We start from the raw sequence: 6,948 nt of genomic DNA on the forward strand, positions 1-6,948 counted from the left end.
CTACCGGTAACATATCTACCATCCATCTAGACATCAAGATGTGTGCGATTATTAGCTTTTAATTCACACTTTTTCTGCTATACAAAAATTATACCTGATGAAATACACCTTTTTGGCCCCATTATTGTCATTCACATGGCATGCAGGATAGACATGGCAGAAAGTTGTCAGTCCACACCCTCCTCTCTCACACAATAAACCCAACCTTTTATTACATATTTGCTAAATTAAATCGTTCATATATTTTAAACAATATGTTTGTATCTGAAATAATTTATATATTTGAACTCCTGGCGTCTAGACCTTTAGAACTAGACCAATCTTGAATACATTTCAAACACATTTAAATTTTACCATTTCACATTTTGTATGTGGAACAAACATATTTCACTTGAAATATATGAAACAAACCTATTTCAATAGAAACACGTGAAACCAACCTATTTCAAAATGACAAAATATGAAACAAGCCTATTTCAGAAAAGTTAATATGTTATTTTTGAAATTGTGCAATTGAAATATATGTGATTTTTGTTAAACGAGCCAGTGGAAAGTGAAATGTAGGTTGTGTATATGAAACTGAAATGTCAAACTGTGAAACTATTATTTGGAAATGTGTACCAGCTTATTTCAAAAGAGTGAAATATGTTTTTTTTTTCAAAACTGTGCAATTGAGATAGAAGTGATTTTTTTGAAACAAATCAGTGCATATTTAGAAATGTGTAACATTATTTCAAAATTGTGAAATATGTTTTCTAAAAAATATCCAATTGAAATAGAAGTGATTTTGTGGAACTGATTATTTGGATACATGAAACAATTTTTTCCGAAAGAGTGAAATATGTTCTTTGAGAAATGTGAAATTGAAAAGATGTTATTTTTGTGAAACAAGCCAGTGGAAAGTGAAATGCATATTCTGAATTATGAAATAGTAACCACAGAGAGTGAAATTGTAATGTATCAATGTGAAATTGATTATTTAGAAATGTGAAACAATTTATTTCAAAAGAGTGAAATAAGTTGTTTGAGAAATGTGCAATTGAATTATATGTTATTTTTGTGAAACAAGCCGGTGGAAAATGAAATGTAGATTCAGAATTGTGAACAGTAACTACAGAAAGTGAAATTATAATATATCAGTGCAAAATTGATGATTTCAAAATATGAAATATACATTTGAATTTAAACATGGTTGAAAAATATCCAATATTGGTCTTATTTTAAAGGTTTTGGTGCAAGGAGTTCAAATATATAAAAAAAAGTTTCAAAAACTAATATATGGTTGAAAAGATATGAATGTTTTAAAATAGCAAATGTGAAAGAAATGGTTGGATTTATTGTTTGTCAGAAGAGAGAGAGAGCGGCTCTACCACATAACTATCATGCATGTATGCGAAGTACAATTGTGGGGCCTGCTGCTGAAGATAAAGAGAGCAGAAATACGATGGTGATAATCAAAGAAAAAAGTGCAATACAAAAACATGTAACCCACAAAATAATACTCTAGATGGCGGGAAATACACTTTGGTTCCTGGTTGTATATGCACCCTATATGGTTTTTTTAATATTTTAATAAAAAGTCAAAATAGGTAAGAACTATTTTGACAAGACACTTGACTTACTTTTGCACTGATATATAAATGTCGACGAAAAAAAAAACAAAAGTTGACCTCACAGCAAAAAAGACAAAATTTATTTGCTATTATAGATCACTATTCACACTATTTTAGCCAAAATTTTGTCTTTTTTGGAAAGAAGTCAAAAGGATATATTTTTTGTGGATTTTATTTCTCACGAGTACAATAGAAGGTCAAGTTTATTTCAAAAATATTTTCAGGAATTTTTTGACTTTTTGTTGAATTACTATTTTTTCCTCATATAGGGTGCATATGTCCCCATAGACCAAAAGTTCCCCTCCTCTAGATGGCAGCTTTCTATCGGAGGACTCTTTGTCGGTACCAAGCGCGCAATTTTTCATTTTTAAGGTCGTCTCCCGAGGCCCCAGCCTGGCCCCCGCACCCCCACCGCCATCGGCAAACGACACCGGGAAAAGCCCGCCAGCGGTTGGCGACAGGACCTGCTCCTTTCTGTGTAGCAACTGTCCCTTGCGACAACCCCCTCGTATGTCGGGGCCCTTGCCGGCTTCGCCCGCAGGCGCCCTCCGCGCGACTTACTGCTGGGGCGTGTTTGGTTGCCCGCATCGAGCCCAACCAGGCCCGCGCGCGATGAGTGTGGGCTGTTTGGTTGCCTAGTTTTACTATTGGGCCTGCATAGCACGATGTTTAAAGCAGCTCTGGGCCTGCCTCACTGGGACGCATGAATCGGCAGTTTCTCAAGGGCCAGGACCGAGCGGTGCACGTGGGCGGGCGCGGCTGCACGCGCGCGGCCACCCTCGAGAAGCCGCGTTGCATCCCGAAGCACCGGCAGTTATTAGCCTCACTGCCCCTCACCGCTCCCTCTCCCCACTCTTCCCCACTCTCCCAACTCTCACCGGCGGCGGCGGATCGGAGCAGAGGAAGAAGACCACCAGACTCCATCACCGGCGGCGGCGGATCGGAGCAGAGGAACAAGACCACCGGACTCCATCAATGGCGGTAAGCACTTCTCTCTCTTCGGCATGCACGCTAGATTCGATCCACGGCGATAGATTCGATCCACGGCGGAGAGGAATGGGGAATAGAGGTAGATAAGCATAGGGGTAGTTCATAGCAGTTCATACGAGTTCATACATGCAAGATCGGAATGCATAAGGTAGATTTCGGGATTGGGGGATAGGGGAATAGGGGGAAAGGGGTACACAACGGACACCGGCTGACCGCGGCGGCCGTCACCGGCGTGCGAAGCGGCTGGTCGAGCCGCTGGCCTTCATCTTCTTCTTCATCGTCGTGCGGGCCGGCGGGTCGTCCTCGTCGTCCTCGGCGGAGTCGAGGTCGATCTGCCAGGTAGGACGGACTGGCTCCGGCGCCCTAGCTGGCATGTGCACCGCCTCTTCTTCCTCCTCCTTAGGCTCCCCGCCGATGACCGCCGGCGGCGCGATAGCCGTCTCCCAGTACACTGCGGCACGACGGTCATTAGGAGCCCAGTAGGTCTTGTACTTGCACCACTTCTTCCTCTGTTTAGGGTCGTCGGAGACGGCCTGATTCATGGCCCATCGAATGATGTCAACTGCCATCGCGCCCTTCGCTGGGTCAGGAATCAGCGTCTTCAGCTCTTCTTTAGTGGCCTTCATGAGCACGGCATTTGATTCGTTCTGCATGTCCAGCATGGAGCCGAAGTTCGAGCACACCTCCATGGTGTTCTCAAACTTGGTCCGGTCACCAGCCGTCCACCCGAGGAAGAAGGCCCTCCAGCCAATACCCCAAGGGAAGGGGTTGGCGTTGGAGCTGGAGCTAGAGCTCATGGCGATGGGGAGGAGGAAGGTTGACAGTGAGAGAAGAGAGGGGGTTGGTAAATAGTGGTAGGCAGGGTGAGTAAATATAGGGGGATGGAGAGGAGGAGAAGAGTGACAGTCATGCCGTTTTAACTACAAGCTCTTGAATTAGCCATGAACTCTGTGCAATGCCTAACTCCATGACTTGTGTGCAGATCGAGGATAACAATGAGATGGGCACGGAGGTGCTCCCGGCCGTTGACAGCAAGGGCAAGCAGCCCCTTCACCCAATGCCCGACGAGGTTGAGCTGCCGCCCACTGCCGAGGAAGACCCGAAGACGCCTGAGGGTGGCGACGACAAGGGCATGGAGGAGCCCCCTAGCAACAAGCACCGCAACTACGGCCACTACCATCAGGAGGATGGCCCAACTCACTTTTGCAAGGTCATCCTTGCACCGAAGCTTGAGTGCATCCCCATGCCCCTGGACTTCACCAAGCACTTCATCGCGGTGCCGACGGAGTTCAAGCTCAGGAACAACACCGGCTGCTCCTGGAAGGTGACGGTCAACCTGATGAACGGCAGGGTGACCCTGGATCAAGGTTGGGCCACCTACGCAGCCGTTCATCAGATCAAGATCGTCTACATGGTGACGTTCAAGCTCCTCACTCCCGACACCCTCAAGGTCATCATCTTCGACGACGATGGCATTGAGGTCGTCAACAAGTGCGGGAAGCACAACGACGCCTTCACCGCCAAGGAGTAGGGCCGGGCCACCTCTTTCGAGCGTACTATCGAATTATGCTAGTTGATGGTTTATGTGTTGAACTGTTATATCTGTGGTACTGCTTATATCTGAATTATGCTAGTTCATGCTCTGTTTATAGTCTGTTGTGCTTATGATGTGTGCTGCCGAAGTGTGGTGGTAACCTCACCAACTAGCCAAACAGGTTACCACACATCAGGCCTTGCATACAACCAAACACCATGCCTTGGGTTTGTGGACTAACATGCAGGCAACCAAACACCAGGCAGTGTGGTTCAGCCCATGCAGGTAAGAGGGCATGCAGGCAACCAAACAACATGCATATGGTGCATTTGAGGCTGCATTTGCATAGCCAGACTGAGTAGAGAAGTGTATGCGATGCAGGCACGGTTGCACACGGCAACCAAACACGCCCCTGACAGCCTGTGGCAAATCTTGCCGCGGTGCACCTTCACGCCCCTCCTCGTGCCCACGCGTCGATGTCCTCTTCTCTGTATCCACCGGTGCCTCCGTTGGATCCAACGGGTGCTAGACGCCCTAGACCCGCGCCACCCTCCACTGTGGCCTCGACCTCGTCCTCCACCGCCACCTCGCGCCTCCCTCGATCGCGCGTGCTGGCCCTCAGCCTCCTGCACTCGAGCTTCCCCTTACCCCATGGTCAATCTCCGTCGCATCCGGGCGCCCCCGTGCGGTGCGGATGGGCTGGCGGGTCTTGGCCTCTGATTGCAGACGCACCATGGCCAATGTGCGTCTCAGCCCTGGATCCAACTCTGCTTCGCCGGGCTTCGACATCCACCGCCACACTGCCCACTCGCCCACTGCCCCACCGAATTCCCGTGGATCGCAGCCCTCGGTGTTGATTAATCGGGAGAAATCCTGCCGACCCATCAGTTGACCACGGCGGCGCCAATCCGGCGGCGGTTTCCTTCATGGGGACATGGTCCTTGAGTTGTGCATGTTCCACTTTGTATGAACTCCCAACGGAAGTCCATAGATGACTTGTCCTACGTCGTTCCCCTTCCTGGAGGATTTATTATGAGCCCTTCGCTGCCATCCATACGCCCAAGCCCATTGTGGTACTTCGTCCCTAATGATGCTTGCTCAAGACTTTATCATGGTTGTCATTCTGCTGCTACGAGTTTTCTGCTCTTGGTGTTGTTTTGGTTCATCTTTGCTCACTGATGGTGCAAGATGCCGCACAAGCTTGATAATCGTTCTGATTTCCTGTGGCGGAGCTCCAAGTCAAGGTTTGTGTTTTCTAAGGCCCTTGTTGATGGTGGACTCTCCTGAGTTTGTGCCATGGGGGTTGGTAATGCATGCCGGTGCGTTCGTCAGTTTGAAAGTTTTAGTATTATGATCCCTCGAGGGCACCCCACATCTACTTGTGCCTCTCATGGCGATGGTCATCTTCTCGCTAGGTCGTGCCTTGTCATGCCCCCCTTCTCATCTTCTTTTACCCTTGTTCTTGTACAGTTTTGGCTTAGTTTCCCTCATAAATGGGTTCAAATTGTTAAGGTTTTTGATCCGGTTACCCTTATAAACTGGATTAAATATCGTTGAATGAGATCAATTTCAAGTAGGAGCCCTCCCCCCTTTGAATGTTCAAAAAAAAATGTTTGTTTTTGTTACATTTTACTCATTCTACCTTAGTATTACATTTGTTGGATATATGCATGCAACAACATATTTCATGTTGCAACCTTGTGACACTACTTATTGTGTGTTAGGAACTTGAAATGAAGATCATTTCTGTAAGTGATCTGCTTGAATCATAATAATATTAAAGTTGCACTACTATATGTTTGTTCTTGCATTTTTGGAATAGTGGAAGTTCTACAAAATTTGCTACAAATTTAGTCCATCATTTTATTTATCTATTTATTTATTCTTCTTCTTTAGGGTAATACCATTACACTCATTTCATTATAGTAATAAATCTCCCTTTGATTTTGTTTTACGATGTCTTTGTTTATTTATGCTTAGTCAAGAAAAATTGTCCGTTGGATTTTCTCTAATATTTGTGCATGTGACAGTGTATTTGATGTTCCAATCGTGTGCCACACATTACTTTTGTGTTAGGAACTTATATGTAATTTTTTTGTAAGTGATCTACTTCAATCATAATAATTATGGAAGTTGCACTACTATATGCTTGTTATTGCATATTGCGGAACAATGCAAGTTCTACAATATCTATTACAAAAAAAACGTCATTTGCTATCAGTTTTTTCCCTTTGTTTTCTTACTTCTTTTAGCGTAATACCAATGCACTTAATTCAGTCTACCTCCAAAATATATTTCTTTTTTTATTATGTCTTCTTTATTCATGCTTAGTCGTTTTTTGACCTTCGGATTTTTCCAATATTTGTGGATGTGACAACGAATTTGATGTTGCAATAGTGTGCCACTACTTAGTTTTGTGCTAGGAACTTAAAATGGAATTCATTTTTAAGTGATCTACATTAGTTATAATAATTACTGAAGTTGCGCTAATATATTGTTGTTCTTGCATAAGTGGTTTTTCCCTGCCCACAACTCCCAAAAATGATTTAGTGGCCTCAGCATAGCCTTGCTGGGGATGCTCTTTGGGGGAAAACGACTAACTACCACACACAAGAGGCGATGGGATATTGCATGGAGTCTACATATTCCACTTGAATTGTGTGCGCAAAAGCTAGAGGCGATGACACGTTGCATGAAGAATAGTAGAACCAGTCACTTGGCAATTTTGGTCAACTTTTGCTAAGTGGGTTTTCCTTGCCCCCCAACTCCCTAAAATGATTTAGGGGCATTGATGTATACTACGCAACCTTC

This window comes from Aegilops tauschii, chromosome 1, assembly GCF_002575655.3.
Source record: "Aegilops tauschii subsp. strangulata cultivar AL8/78 chromosome 1, Aet v6.0, whole genome shotgun sequence".
Taxonomy (NCBI): domain Eukaryota; kingdom Viridiplantae; phylum Streptophyta; class Magnoliopsida; order Poales; family Poaceae; genus Aegilops; species Aegilops tauschii.